The sequence below is a fragment of the Prunus avium genome, chromosome 6 (genome assembly GCF_965620075.1).
Source record: "Prunus avium chromosome 6, drPruAviu1.hap1.1, whole genome shotgun sequence".
In the NCBI taxonomy this organism is placed as follows: domain Eukaryota; kingdom Viridiplantae; phylum Streptophyta; class Magnoliopsida; order Rosales; family Rosaceae; genus Prunus; species Prunus avium.
This window is the reverse complement of record NC_142289.1, coordinates 30104455-30120265: the sequence shown is the minus strand read 5'-3', so window position 1 is coordinate 30120265 and position 15811 is coordinate 30104455. Positions and strand designations below refer to the sequence as shown.

Genomic DNA, 15811 nt, shown 5'->3' with positions numbered 1-15811 from the left:
AAATTTGGCCTAGCCCAAAGCTAGGCTATATGTGGCCTGGTTGGAGGGCTAAAGGGCCAAATGTGGCCCTTCAAATTTGGCCAAAATTTTGTTTAGCCCATGACTGGAGATGGTTTTTGTATTATTTTAGGGTTATATTTGGGATAACGCCCATGGTTAGAGATGGCCTTAATATCCACACACACAACAGGCCTACCAAAAATCATGCATCTAAAGATTTCTTTGGTCAAACATATATGTCTAGTCGCATATGGGAGAGCATAGAAAGCTTGAAAATCTTTTTCCTTTTTTTTTATCTTTTTCTAGTCAAGAAGAAAGCTTGGAATTTACACGCATATGTAGTTGCCCAGAAATTTGTGTGACAAAATTGAAAAAAACAAGGGAGGGTATATATCTTTACTTATGTAGCTGCCATGACTTATTTCTTGTGACAACTTGATGACTCAAATGACTCTTAGCTTCATTGCCATCCTCTTTTTCTCTTACTTTGCATCTACAAAACAAATCATGCATGCCACCATATTGAGAAGAGCTCTCCCATGTCCTTCTCCCTAACTCTTTGTTCTCCTCCTTTAAATTGGACTTCCACGGCCAACTGTTGCTATTGGGAGGGTATCACTTGCAATCAAGATGGTTGGGTTACCCATTTACACTTACCCTCCAAGGGGCTTAAAGGAATCATTCATCCCTCACTTGGAAATCTTACACATCTCACCCACTTAAACCTTTCCCACGTTTTACTTTACTTAACTTCACATGAAATCGGATTTTTCTTGCCCTTGAACCGTCTTGAGATCCTCGATTTGAGCTATAACATTCTTTCTGGAGAGCTTCCACTTTCTCTACCATCTAATATCCAAATTGTGGATTTATCCACCAATTACTTCCATGGCGTGATTCCATCTTCATTCTTCCAACAAGCTAGGAATTTGACTAGTTTCAAATTTCAATGTAAGCAACAATACATTCTCAGGGCCTATCCCATCCTTTATTTGTCTCCATTATTCTCCCTTCATGAAGTTATTGGATTTTTCCTTCAATAAATTCAGTGGCAATATTTCTCACGGATTAGGTGATTGTTCCACACTATAGGTTTTTCGTGCTCGTTACAATAACCTCTCAGGATTACCTGTGAATTTGCTTCATGGAACCATTAGTGATAGAATTGTCAACCTCACCAACCTTGCAATCCTTAACCTCTACTATAACCAATTAAGTGGTATGTTGCCTTTCCATATTGGAAATCTCTCTAAGTTGAAACTCATCCTCCTTCATTTCAACTATCTTGAAGGTTATTTGCCCCCAACTTTGATGAATTGCATAAACCTCATAGAACTACATCTTGGAGACAACAACTTGGAGGGAGATATCTCGGAATTTAATTTCTCCAAACTTAGTCAACTTAGTAAGCTTAACCTACGGAGTAACAACTTCACTGGCATCTTTCCAGTGAGCCTTTACTCATGCAAGTACTGTTGTGTAGATACAGCTACACCAAAATGGATTAAGCTGCATCCTCAACTTGTGATACTCGCAAGTGCACGAACCGTTGGTAGTATAGCATATGTAAGTGCGAGGTCGATTCTACAGGGATTGGTGATTGAATGATCCAATTTAGTTTCCCTACACAAAATAGAAACAAAAACAAAGAACATAAAACAAGGAAGAAAGAAATAAGTAACTCAAGCAAATAAGTTCCCAAGTTCAATTTAGATTAATGGATTGATTCTAGCTAAAGTATGATTAAGCCATGGTGTGTGGTCATAACCTTGTGTTCCTAATTCCCTAATTTGATCATTTGTTGTCTAACCTAAAATTAAGCATTAGGAACCCATTAAGCATAGAAGAACATTTTAAACAACCAAGTATGTATCTAATCCTTGTTGTCGAATGTCCATACATACTCTTCCTATTCATAGTTCAATTCGAATTAAAGCATGGTGTATACTCTTAATTCAAACCAAGATAGCTAACATGCAAGCCTAAATGGTGATCAATCATTCAAACTAGCATATTAACTTATAAGCATAATGAATAAGAACAAAAACCATAATTGAAACTTGGAAACTAATTAAACTTGAATACTTAAAAAAGAATGTACATTACAAGAAAAATAAATTACAACTAAGAAAACATTAAAGAAAGCTAGAATTGAGAACTAGAAAGCAAAACTAAGAGAATTTGAGGGAGAGAAGGGAGGGGAGCTCTAGAGAAGTGTTTGAGAGCTCCCCCCCTTGGGGTGTGTTTACAAGCTTAGAGAACCTCCCTATTTATAGGCCTAGGGGAAGTGAAAATCTGAATTCAATATGGCTAATGCATACAACACTTGTTTTATAAAATCTGAAATGGTTGATGCACTTGTATTAGAAAATCTAAATTGGGTGATGCACTTCACCAATAGATCCCACCAGCAGCCCTAGCTCATCTTCATGTCACCATGACCAAGCTTCCAACCAGAAATGATAGCTCATACCTAGCTCACCATGACCAAGCATCCAACCAGCACATGCTGAGGTCAGCATGACCAGAAACTTCAAGGGCTTACAACTTGGGCTTCCCTTAAGCAAATTAAGACTTTAAGCACTCAAACTTGAAGTTCAGAATGTCTTCTTTCCAGCCATATATCATTTGGGCCAATCCAAGGTCGGAGGAGGAAGTTAAGGCCAAAACAAATTGCTAACTCATTTTCCGCGCTGATAAGATCCATCCTGAGCATGGTTCTGTGTTTGCTAGGTAACAGCCTCCATATTTATCCAATGGGGCTGAATTTTGGATATGTTATAGTACACACCCATTGAAACAAATTTCATGAAGAATGTGGCCTCATTTGAGCTATGTAGATTGTTGAAACAAAGCTTGCAATATGACCTACGGAACTGGACTGGCAGGGGGCTGTAGCCAAAATGAATTTGTCTTTAAGCTCTTCATCCATTCATCCAAATTAGGCCTTAACATGCTTGAATTGCATGAATTATGCTCTCTAAAGCCATCATTATTACCTAAAGCTCAATGAACTGAAAGATAAACACAAAAAGGATTAAAAGCACAAGTTTAACTCAAAAACATAACCAAATCATAAGCTAGAAGGGTACAAAATGATATACAATTATGAACCGATCAAATACCCCCAAACCTAGATTTTGCTAGTCCTCGAGCAAAACAACAAGAAAAACAAAGATAAAAACAAAACAAGAAGTTTAACTAGACCACTTTCGTAGGTAACTCGATTGCATTGAGCGTATGCAACAAGCCTTTAAACCTCTAGGCATCCCTAGTAGGAGGAGTTGTGTCTCCTGAGGGTTTAACAGATATGATACCCACAAACGTTTTTCTAACTCTACAAAACAAAATGGTTAGAAAACTTATTAGATTTGTTAGTCCTTAAGCAAAACAAAAAAACAAAAACAAAAAAATAAAACAAAAAGAAAAACAATTAAAAAAATAAAAAGAACTCAAAACAATCTTTCCGAACATTTTCTGAAGAGAAATGACTCATGCACATGACTCAAAAGTTTTTAACAATAAAAGCTCAATTTTGGACATTATTCACAAAGCGGCAAAGTTCAAAACATAATATGCTCAAAGTGTGGTAGTGTGATAGCCAAATGCAACAAATTCCCCAATCTTAGTTTTCACATAATTTCAAAAATCATACCAAACACAATGCAACTTCAAATCTCACCAAAGTTGTTCTCTCACAAATGAATCACTCAGAAGAGGGCTACAATGCAACACTCAGTTATAAACATGAGATTAGAGTTAAACCATAAAGGAGTTAACTCAAAATAGGAAGATGAAGAACTTGCATTAATATGATCTCAAGAAGGATGCCAAACACTTAAAAGTAGAAAAATGGATGCAATTCAACCACATGACATTTAAGATCAATTTAGGTCTTTAGTATAGGTTGTAATGGGGCCAAGGGTGTAAGGTGAGTAAGAAATGAAAGGTATGGATAATACAAAGTCCAAGGAACTCGCAATGTAAGAGCATAAAACAATTGTTTACAAGACTTCGAATCATCACGATTAGATTTTTTTTTTCTTTTACATGATCAAAACTCCTTATACCTTCATTTACATTGATTCAAACTCCTTTCCAAACACCAAATTATTTTGAAGGCCCAAAAATGAAACCCAAAAATGAAATTTCATTCAACCACCACTTAATTACAACTTTTCTCTTTTCTTTCACCAATTGTGTGATTTTTTTTTTCTTTTTCGAAATGTAACACCCATTCCCAAACTTAGTATGAAAAACATATCCGAATTAGAGCTCATGAATTCCTTAGAAAGGTAAATATTTGTTTTTCAGGCTAAGGCGAGGAAATATATTTGGTAAAATGAAAGAAAAGGTTTACATGTAGGCTCAAAATGGTAAACAATGGAAAATCATGCTTAAGCATGCATAAGGTTAGCTTGAAAGGCACAAACGATCCAAAGAAGGCCTTAATATCACTTCTTAAAATGTCATGAAGTCAAATTGCATAAGAATGAATGACTTTTAAGTGATCAACCAAATCAATGAATAATGAGATCAAACAACAACTTTGATGACAAGAAAATAAGAGTATGTGTATAACACTCATGAAATGAAGCACAAGGCTCAAAAGCTCACATTATATGGTTATATAAGTCTAATTTATGCTTGATACAATTCTTTGGGTCATGCAAATCCTTTAATTGGAAAATTATGAAACAAATGGCAAGTGCAAAGAAGGTTTCGAACATGTCATGCTAGAACGATGCCAAATTAATTAATTAATTAATTTTTTTTTACAATAAAAATTTACAAGGAAAACAAAATAAATAATAAATAAAATTCAATTTTCATTTAAGTCATGCAAACATTTATCACAATCTCATCAAATGTGTTCGGAAAGTGAATAAAATCAAAATCAAAATAAAAGCAAGACTTAACAAAATAAAATAAAAATAAAAACAAGCAAATAAATAAATAAATAAATAAATTAAGGAAAAACCAAATTTACATGCTAAACTCAAATACCCCCAAACCTAGAAATGAACATTGTCCTCGATGTTTAAAAATTAGCCACAAACAATGTCATAACAACAAATGAAAGGTATTAAAGCAAATTAAAAAAAAAAAATCACAAAATCACAAAAGAAAACAAAAACAAAATAATTATAAAATAAAAATTACAACACAAACAAACAAACAAACAAACAAACAAAAAAATGAAACAGTAAACCCTAATCACACAATTCTGAAATCCAAAAAAAATTTTGAAGCCCAAAGCCCACAATTTCGAAACACAAACCACGGTGAATTTAACACACTTTGAAACCCAAACTAAAGTGAAACCCGACCCACAATTTGTTTTCATTTCCGGCTTTTTATTATTATTTAGTTTTGTAAAAACAAACTATCGAACCGTGATTAGCAACACAAAGAGCGGGATTTTAACATGGGTCATGATGTCTCGGTTCAGTGTAAGGGACCAACAGACAGGGCGAGACACGTGTCGACGCATAGAGGTGCCGCAGACTCCACAAGCAAAAATTACGGGCTCATGTTAAGGCACGAAGACTTTACTGAAAGCGTTCGTTCAGAAAAGACACGTCGTGATAAATGAGTTGGGTATGGTTGGAAGGCGAGAAGGTTGTGGGACTCAAGGAATGCTGGAGATTCAGAAAATGCTCAGATGCTGCAATGGCTAGGGTTTGTCAAAGACTAAGTCTATAAGAAAGGGTGAAAAAAAATGCAAACTCAGAAACACACAAAAGAGAAAAGAAAGAAAGAAGAAAAGAGAGTGAGAAATCAAATGGCCTCTAACTACCCATTTTCGTTGGATCTCAACCTAGCTCCACCGACTCAGACACGAGGCCAAGCAACGGCACCAGTATGGATGCCCTACTTTGCTTCCGCACGGGGGCCTGTGACAGTAACTGACTCAATACTCCTGGACAACGATGTTGCCATTGGAGTGGCTAGAAATTTAGTGACTCCTAAAGATATACGTGTTCTGGGGACAAGGGATGACAACCGGGTCGTGAGCGATGCCCTGGCACTGAGCGTGCAGAGTACGGCAACAGTCGCAAGTTTGGGTCATCGCCTACTTGCGAAGTCCCATGAGGTAGAGGTGCTAAAGGGTCAGTTGGCGGCGGAGCGAAGTATGGTTGAAGAGTGTCAGACTGCTATAAAAAGCTTGAAAAGGGAGAGGTCAAGGATAGTGGAGGTGAATCGACACCAGCTAGAAGTATTGCGGGACGAGAATAAAAACCTATTAAAAATGGTAGAGTTGTACTCTCGCGACATGCGAAAACAGCTGGAGGACCTAGACCGACCGGGTAAACGCAAACAAGCAGATCGCGAGAGTAGTTACGCTCAAGCTAAGATTGCGATCTTTGGGAGCTCAAGTGATGAGCCCCAAGAAGCTGTGCGTGAAGCCCCGGAAGAGGACAGCCAGAGGGCCAAACTCAAAGCTCCAATGGTCGAGACACCGAGCACTGTGAAGAAATGACTTCCTACTGCATTATTGTTGTTTTTATTTTATTTTGTTGTTTTTGTATTTTTGTTATTTTATTTCGGAAATAAAAGAGTAAGGTTGCAGAAAGAAAAAGAAAAAGAAAAAGAAAACAAAGACGACAAACGGAAAAGAAAACACATTTCCCTAACTAAAATAAGATAAAAATGATAGCCGAAAGGGAAAAGCAAAAACACAAAGCTCTAGAAAATGAAAGTAACGGGCAAAAACATTAAACACCAGAAAACACGGAAAAAAGAAAAGTAAAGTAAAAGTAAAGGTGCTCCCCCTTGAAGCGATTAGGTCGAGCATGCCCGGGAAATCCGAAATGGTGTTGGCTCTCTCTCATCAGCATATGTCTATTTAAACCACACCTCTGCAAGCGGATGATACCCAGCATTTCTTCCTGCAACTCAAGGAAAAACATCAAAAAATCCAGAAACAGAAAAAAAAAAAATGGCATCCTCATGCACTCACCTTGATGATCTCAACCTTGAGCTCTCACTTGCACCACCGAATGCCCAGACAAGGGCTCCTCCAACTCCTGTCTTCCCAAACTCCACATATCATCACGGCACGGCCTCAAACTTTGCTGAGGCAATACCGAACTTTTCTGAGGCACTGTCGAACAGAGCAGTGCTGCTAGGAGGCATGATTAGCAGCAAGCTCACTCCGACAGATCATCTGCATGTGGCACAGAGGTCTGATAAGGCAGCGGTAGAGGAGTCCCACAATTTAACTGTGCTCCACGCGGTCTCCGCTACCAATTTGGGCATGCGATTACTGGCGAGGACAAGGGAGTGTGCCGCGATGAGCGAGGAAATAGCTTCCTTGAAGGCTATGGTGGCGGACTTGCAGAAGCGGCTCTACTGTGCCAATCAGCACGTGGAAGCACTGCAGAGAAAAAATGAGGACCATGTGGAGCTGCTGCAGATTCTACAAGTGCGAGAAAATAGAGTCAAGCCATGATGATGATGGAGATGAAGAAGATGAAGAAGATGATGAAGATGATGATGATGTTGTTTTTTTTTATTTTTATTGTTTTTTTTATTGTTTTTTTTTTATTGTTTTTTTTTATAATTTTTTTTTATGCAATGTTTGAAATAAAAAAAAGTGTTTTAACACTCAGAAATAAACTAACTAACCATACCACGTAAATAAATAAACTAACATAACAAAACAAAAACAGAAACAAAACAAAAACAAAGACTCAACAGAAAAGAAAACAAAGAAAATAAAGAAAACTTAATTTAAAAACACACGAATATACAAGCAACTCACGGATGACCAGTTAAGGGCCTCAGAAAACACAGCCAGGGGATCCGGGAAGGTTGGAGGGGTCACAATGGTCCCGCTTAAAACCCAAACTTCTTAGACACCGAAGGTGTCGCCTAAAGAACTCCTAGACACTGTATTAACGGAAGTGCTCACTAGGGTTACCATAAGTCGGCTCATATGAAAAATCTTTTTTTTAAAAAATTTTTAAGATAAGAAACAAAAACACATTAAGATAAAATGAAACAACAAACCACAAACAAAAATGAACTAAGTACTGTAAACAAATTCAAACAAACAACATAAATTGTTGTACTAAAAGAAACAAACCAAGAAACCAAAGAAAAAAAACAAACAGCACCTTCTATCACCCGTTTATCACCATTTGGACAGATTCGTTTCTACGTTTTTCAGCTTCGACCTCTGTTCAGTTTTTAGGCTATAACTTTCCAACCGTAAGTCCAAATTTTACGTTCTTTATATGGTTGGATTCAGCATAGAAAAACAAAGAACTCAGCGCGGACCAAAAGGCAAAAACAACTACGGAAATAAACAGAATTCAAAGAAGAGAAAGGGTTGAAATGCTCCCCCTTGAAGCGATTAGGTCGAATGTGATGCACTTGGAGGTCGCGACTTCTCCCATTGCTCCACACTTCCCATTCTTATGATTGAGGTTGCCATCTCTCTCCATTTATTATTGAGCTATAATAAATTGCTAAAACAAACATAGAAAACTTGAAATAGAATTAAAAGGATTAGGAAATAAAAACTAAAATGAAAAGGAAAATCAACACACATCCAATTCCATGTTTCAAAGCAACAAGCACCAATGGGTTGTGTAAGCTGGGACTTAAACCCAGTTCTCTTGCTTGTTGGGCAATTGTCCTTTTCTGTTGGACTACAAACACAACTTGTCCATTAACGTCATTAACTTTAAAACAAGAAATTGTCTAGTTAAGAAAAACAAATAAAATAAAGTAGGAAAGCCAAATAGAATCAAACAATGTTACCGATCCCCGGCAACGGCGCCAAAAACTTGTTGTGTAGATACAGCTACACCAAAATGGATTAAGCTGCATCCTCAACTTGTGATACTCGCAAGTGCACGAACCCTTGGTAGTATAGCATATGTAAGTGCGAGGTCGATTCTACAGGGATTGGTGATTGAATGATCCAATTTAGTTTCCCTACACAAAATAGAAACAAAAACAAAGAACATAAAACAAGGAAGAAAGAAATAAGTAACTCAAGCAAATAAGTTCCCAAGTTCAATTTAGATTAATGGATTAATTCTAGCTAAAGTATGATTAAGCCATGGTGTGTGGTCATAACCTTGTGTTCCTAATTCCCTAATTTGATCATTTGTTGTCTAACCTAAAATTAAGCATTAGGAACCCATTAAGCATAGAAGAACATTTTAAACAACCAAGTATGTATCTAATCCTTGTTGTCGAATGTCCATACATACTCTTCCTATTCATAGTTCAATTCGAATTAAAGCATGGTGTATACTCTTAATTCAAACCAAGATAGCTAACATGCAAGCCTAAATGGTGATCAATCATTCAAACTAGCATATTAACTTATAAGCATAATGAATAAGAACAAAAACCATAATTGAAACTTGGAAACTAATTAAACTTGAATACTTAAAAAAGAATGTACATTACAAGAAAAATAAATTACAACTAAGAAAACATTAAAGAAAGCTAGAATTGAGAACTAGAAAGCAAAACTAAGAGAATTTGAGGGAGAGAAGGGAGGGGAGCTCTAGAGAAGTGTTTGAGAGCTCCCCCCCTTGGGGTGTGTTTACAAGCTTAGAGAACCTCCCTATTTATAGGCCTAGGGGAAGTGAAAATCTGAATTCAATATGGCTAATGCATACAACACTTGTTTTATAAAATCTGAAATGGTTGATGCACTTGTATTAGAAAATCTAAATTGGGTGATGCACTTCACCAATAGATCCCACCAGCAGCCCTAGCTCATCTTCATGTCACCATGACCAAGCTTCCAACCAGAAATGATAGCTAATACCTAGCTCACCATGACCAAGCATCCAACCAGCACATGCTGAGGTCAGCATGACCAGAAACTTCAAGGGCTTACAACTTGGGCTTCCCTTAAGAAAATTAAGACTTTAAGCACTCAAACTTGAAGTTCAGAATGTCTTCTTTCCAGCCATATATCATTTGGGCCAATCCAAGGTCGGAGGAGGAAGTTAAGGCCAAAACAAATTGCTAACTCATTTTCCGCGCTGATAAGATCCATCCTGAGCATGGTTCTGTGTTTGCTAGGTAACAGCCTCCATATTTATCCAATGGGGCTGAATTGTGGATATGTTATAGTACACACCCATTGAAACAAATTTCATGAAGAATGTGGCCTCATTCGAGCTATGTAGATTGTTGAAACAAAGCTTGCAATATGACCTACGGAACTGGACTGGCAGGGGGCTGTAGCCAAAATGAATTTGTCTTTAAGCTCTTCATCCATTCATCCAAATTAGGCCTTAACATGCTTGAATTGCATGAATTATGCTCTCTAAAGCCATCATTATTACCTAAAGCTCAATGAACTGAAAGATAAACACAAAAAGGATTAAAAGCACAAGTTTAACTCAAAAACATAACCAAATCATAAGCTAGAAGGGTACAAAATGATATACAATTATGAACCGATCAAGTACCTGAAAGCAATTTGATTGAGCTTAAACGATGTGGAGGGACAAATACAACCTTAAATTCTTTCATTGAAATCTTTGTCCTTCCTTTCACCTAGTGGCAACAAATAGACCAACATCACAAGGGCAATGAAGATATTGATGCATTGCGAAAGCCTCGTATTCATTAATATTTTCTTATAGCTTTATAGGTGAGGAAATTCCAAGTTCCAACTGATGTTGGCCTAGTTGATTTTGATGGATTAAAAAATCTTCGAATATTGTCTTTGAGTTGTTGTGAGCTCACTGGTCAAATACCTTTATGGTTGTCTAAGCTCCAAAATCTAGAGATCTTAAATCCAGATTTTAATAGACTCATAGAATCAATTCCTAGTTGGTTGGGGACTCTTCCAAGGCTCTTTTATACCAACTTAGGCTCTAACTTCATTTCAGGTGAATTTCCAAAGCAACTTTGTGGACTAGAAATGTTGCTATTTGAACAAACTGCAGCTCAAGTTGACCATAATTACTGTTTACCCGTTTTGACGTAGTTCATGTGGTGGTAAGCTAAAGTTCCCCATTGACTTGAAAACCATCGGGGGTCAACAAATCAACTTTCTTTTATGTTTGAGCGTGTCACTGTTCGCAGTTAAAAACCCTAATAGACTGTAAAATATAATAACTTGGCTCAAGTTATTGACTTTGATCAAGTGATTGTGAATTTGGGTGCGGAATATCTCCCAAGTAAGTTCTTTTCTTGCCTCAGACGGGTGAGGACTTTATAATTTCTCACAGTAAAAATTAGTAATTTTAGCCAAAAATAAGTGTTTGAAAAATAAAACAAACGAGTTCAAGGAGAACTATTTATTATACATGAAATGAAAGGAACTACCAAGTCTGGGAAGACATCAGAACATTGGACTTTGATTTCTGCTTGGATTGTCATCTGTGACTTAGGATGGACTGGATTTATCTGTACTGAGATTGCACGTCAGCACCTTCAACACCTTCAACTAATAAAGATTAGCTGAAAATCGATACCAATGTTGAAATTGGCATAGCTATAATTAGTTTGAGCCATGAAGAGGCTTGACAAATGGGCAGAATTGAGAGTTTGCGTCCATTCTGTCTATTATGGGGACTATCTGAATGAGATTAAGACATGCTAGTTTCTCTGTTATGGTTGAATCGAAATTTCTCCACTCTGGATTAGATTGGAAGTGGCTAGATTGGCAGCTGCTAGCCTAGAATTGCACTTCAGTACCTATTATGCTTGATTGGGGATCACCTGTAAGCTATTCTGGTGAGCTTAGGACATTAAGGTGTCTTTGAGGATTTGTTGAAGTTGTCATATGATGAATAACCTGAGTTTTGCCTGGTTCACCTGTTTTGAACTGAATTTGTAATGACAGAAAACTGAGTTCAGCTTGATTCTTTTGAGCTAAATCGCATTTGCAACGAGAGAAACCTCGTTTACTTGTTGGTGAGCTACTTGTCTTAGCTGGATTGAAATCAAAAGTCTGAGTTCTGCTTGTTTTCTTGAAAGCTGGATTGCTTCTGAATTTGAAGGCTTTTGAGATCATATGATCTTTGATTTTTATCAGTTTGAGTGAGAGTTTTTGGTTATTTGTTTTGTTGGATTGATTTGGCTATCCCTTCTCCAGTTCACATACTCTTGTATTTATAGGGGAATGCATGATGATTTCTGAATAACTAGAGCATGATTGCTGTAAAGTATTAATCCATTGATCCTTGGCAGCTAAGAGAAGAGAATAAGCCAGTTTTGATGATTAGCTTTGCTTTTCTCAATCAATTTCCGTAAAAGCCTCATGTTGACTGATTGTTCATTTGGCTTGTAGTTGCCTGTTTTCCTGGGAAGCCACTGGCTATGTGATTGAGAATAGTGCCATGTTTTTACCTTTCTAGCTCCAAGGTTGCCAATTTAGTTTTGAGTTGATAACCAACGGTGGTGATTAATTCCCTCGAAAAACAAGATGGGTTGGGCTAGATATTTAAACAAATTAATCTTGGGTTTTGGAATTAAATTACCAATGGTGGTAATCAAAATTCAATTTATGAAAATTACTTTGGGTAATTGGTTCAATTTCACCCCACTTGTTTAGATGATATGGGTCATTTCTCCCTTTTCGCAAATAAGGCCCAGATCCTTTTGTAAAGAAAGAGCCCATAAGTTGACTGGGCTGGCGTGCAGAAATTAGGCCCAAACAATTACCTTGAACTGCCTATCTTCATCCAATTGCGTGACAACGCGAAAGCTTTACAATACAATTATTTGTTTTATTTTCCACCATCTATGTATTTATACAACAATAGCATCAATGGCAATGTATTGAGATTGGCCCGTTGCGGCTTCTCCATAAGTTGGATCTTAGCTTGAACAACTTCTCTGGCAGCATCCCAGACCAAATATCTAAACTCGAAAACTTGGATACATTGGATCTCTCCATTAATTATTTGACTGGAAAAATTCCAGATTCACTCAAGAGTGCGTTTGGTATTCAACTTGAATCCAACTTTTTAAATTCAAAAATAAAATTTGAGTCCAAAACCAAAAAAGACTTGTTTGGTAGGCCTATTTTTAAAAACTCAAAAACACTACAAAATTTGAAAAAAAAAAAAAAAAAGTTGGTTTTTTTAGAATTTTTTGCTATCTTCGTCCCTCTCTCTCTTCTCTCTCTCTCTCTCTCTCTCTCTCTCTCTCTCTCTCAAATCTAAAACTAAGGCCATGTGGGCCCTTATTGAGAAGCCTATGGTCTTAATCAGCCGAGTGAATGGGCTTTGTACTTTGCAACCGAATGCTCAAAACCATAAGTTTGTGGCTATATTGTTAAAAATGGTTTTGAAGTTTAATACCAAATAAGTTTTCAGATCTTAAAATTAGTATTTGAAAACTCATGTTTTTAAAAAGAATCATAATTTTTTAGTTCATTTTTTTTAGCAGGATACCAAACGGCCCTTAACTTCTTGTCATATTTGAATGTCCTCATACAATGATCTTGAAGGACCAATACCAACAAGCACTCAGCTGTGAAGTCTCTATGCCTATGTATTTGAGGGGAATCCAAAACTTTGTGGTGCCCCACTTCCAAAAGAGTGTCGACTAGTTAATGGCGGTGATGCAGATAACAAGAACAACCGATGTGGACGACGAGCATCAAATTCCATGGTTTTTTATTTCCATTGTGTTCGGATTTATTGTAAGCTTTTGGGGAGTCTGTGGTTCTTAATTTTAAAGATGGTGTAGCGATAAAAATATTTCCAATTCCTAGACAATGTACAAAATAGGCTTTATGTGATGAGAATAATGTGCATGACCATGATGAGGAGGAGGCTTAGAAGCTTAGATTGTATGTACTTTATATTCTTACATTTTGTAAACCATAAGTATTTTGATCAGTTTTCTTTTTCTGTGTGATGTAAGACAGTTTGTTCTCATAATTTTGTTCTCTTTCTTTTCAGACTAATCTCTAAGTTGAATGAAACCAGCTAAAGACTACTTCTGTCAATGAACCTTAAGAGAGTGAGTGGGATTGTGGGATCCACACGACCTGTCGTCTACTTGGAAGCATCCTTGCAAACCACCATATTCCAAAATCCAGTCACTTGGTATGCCGGGCTTAATAAATTTAAGTATTGATAAGTGCATTATTTCCTATATTTTATACCTCTAATATTTGGTTTTGATAGGGAAAGTTAATTAAAAAGAGCATTATTATCTTACTTTCCTTATTTTCAACTATTCTGCACTCTTGGAAGGATTTCGACTGAAAATCGATTTTTTGAAAGAATTTTAGTACAATACCAATTGTAGAAGAAAGCTAAGACATTGAAGATCATTGTGTCAAAGTTTCATAATTTTCTACCAAGCCAAATGCTCCAAACTTGCAAGTCAAGACATCCTAAGTTAAAATCCCGTCAGAACTGCACTGCTGTGGAAGATTGAAGATTGAAGATTGAAGATTTGAAGACCTTTCCAATTTTTCCTAGTGGCGTGTGATATATGCTTGGAAAGCTTAGAGATCAAGCTACGTTTCTCATATTTTTCCAAAATTGTCTAGGAAGTGGAACAACCCCAAAACATGTGTTCAAGTTGGCTGACGTGTTTCCAAGTCAAAGAAGGATTCTTTCCTAGTTTGTTTCCTTAATTGTTTGCAGTGGCAGTTCCAAGATTCGAAAGCTGACCGGGCAAAACTTATATACTAAACTCGACGGTAGGAGTGAATTTCATTAATAAACATAAAAAGATACACATAGTGAGGGGGACGTAATGAGCCTTACTCTCAAATGCATCTATATCTACAAATACAAAAACTAATTTCTGAAATTTCTGAAACAGCAGTCTTTGTGCGAGACAAAAAAAAATTATAAGCAGGCTTGGGGTTTGTGTGAGACAAAAAAAATTAATAATCATAAGTAGTGTAGGTAATATTTTTTTAACAAAAAGAGAGAAGGAAAAGGAAGAAAAAAGAAAGAGAGAGAGAGAGGAGAGAAGATAGAAGGAAAAGCAAAAAAAAAAAAAAAGAGGAGAGATGAGATAAGGAAAAGAAAGAAAAAAAAGAAGGAGAGAAGAGATAAGGAAAAGAACGGAAAAGAGAGAGAGAGAGAGAGAGAGAGAGAGAGAGAGGGAAGGAAAAGAAAGAAAAAAAGGTTTGTACAGGTTTGTATATGCTTAATTTAAGTGGGGGACATATGTAGTGTAGGTAAGAATTTTTTAACAAAAATTTGGGTCGAGCATGAGGCCAACCTGCCATAGGCTAGAAACGCCCCTGATTGTTTGAGATTTTGTTTTGCTTTAGGAGAGTTTTTCCAAACCTTTTTAGAGTAGGGTTTAGTTGTTTTAAACTATATAAGGTCACCCTAAGCTCTCTCTATCATCATCTTTTCTACCATAGACTTTTCACCATATTTCACTACATCCACAAATATATCAAAGAGAAAGCCAAGAGTTGTTGTCGTGGTGCTTTTGGAGCTTAAGAAGGTGTTACTGTGGAGAATCCAGAGATCAAATCCATCTGCCAAATCGGTTTTATGACAACAATTCTCTTGTTTATCTTTTCTTTTGTCATGAGCTAATTTTCCTTGCTAGGGCTATGTTGTGTAGATACAGCTGCACCAAAATGGGTTCAACTGCATCCTCAACTTGTGATACTCGCAAGTGCACGAGCCGTTCGGTAGTATAGCGTATGTAAGTGCGAGGTCGATCCCATGAGGATTGGTGATTGAATGATTCAATTCATTTTCCCTACACAAAACAGAAATGAAAAAGAAGGGAAATAAATAAAACAAGAAAGAAAGAAAATAACTAACTCAAGCAGATAAGCTCCCAAGTTCAATTAGATTAACGGATTGATTCTAGCTAATGTATG

At 36.7% G+C, this 15811-nt stretch overlaps 1 pseudogene; it reads left to right on the top strand.

Moving 5' to 3' along the window:
• The first annotated feature begins 539 nt into the window (after positions 1-539).
• LOC148294019 (receptor-like protein 3) lies at positions 540-13909 on the top strand (annotated as a pseudogene).
• Positions 13910-15811: the final 1902 nt, after the last annotated feature.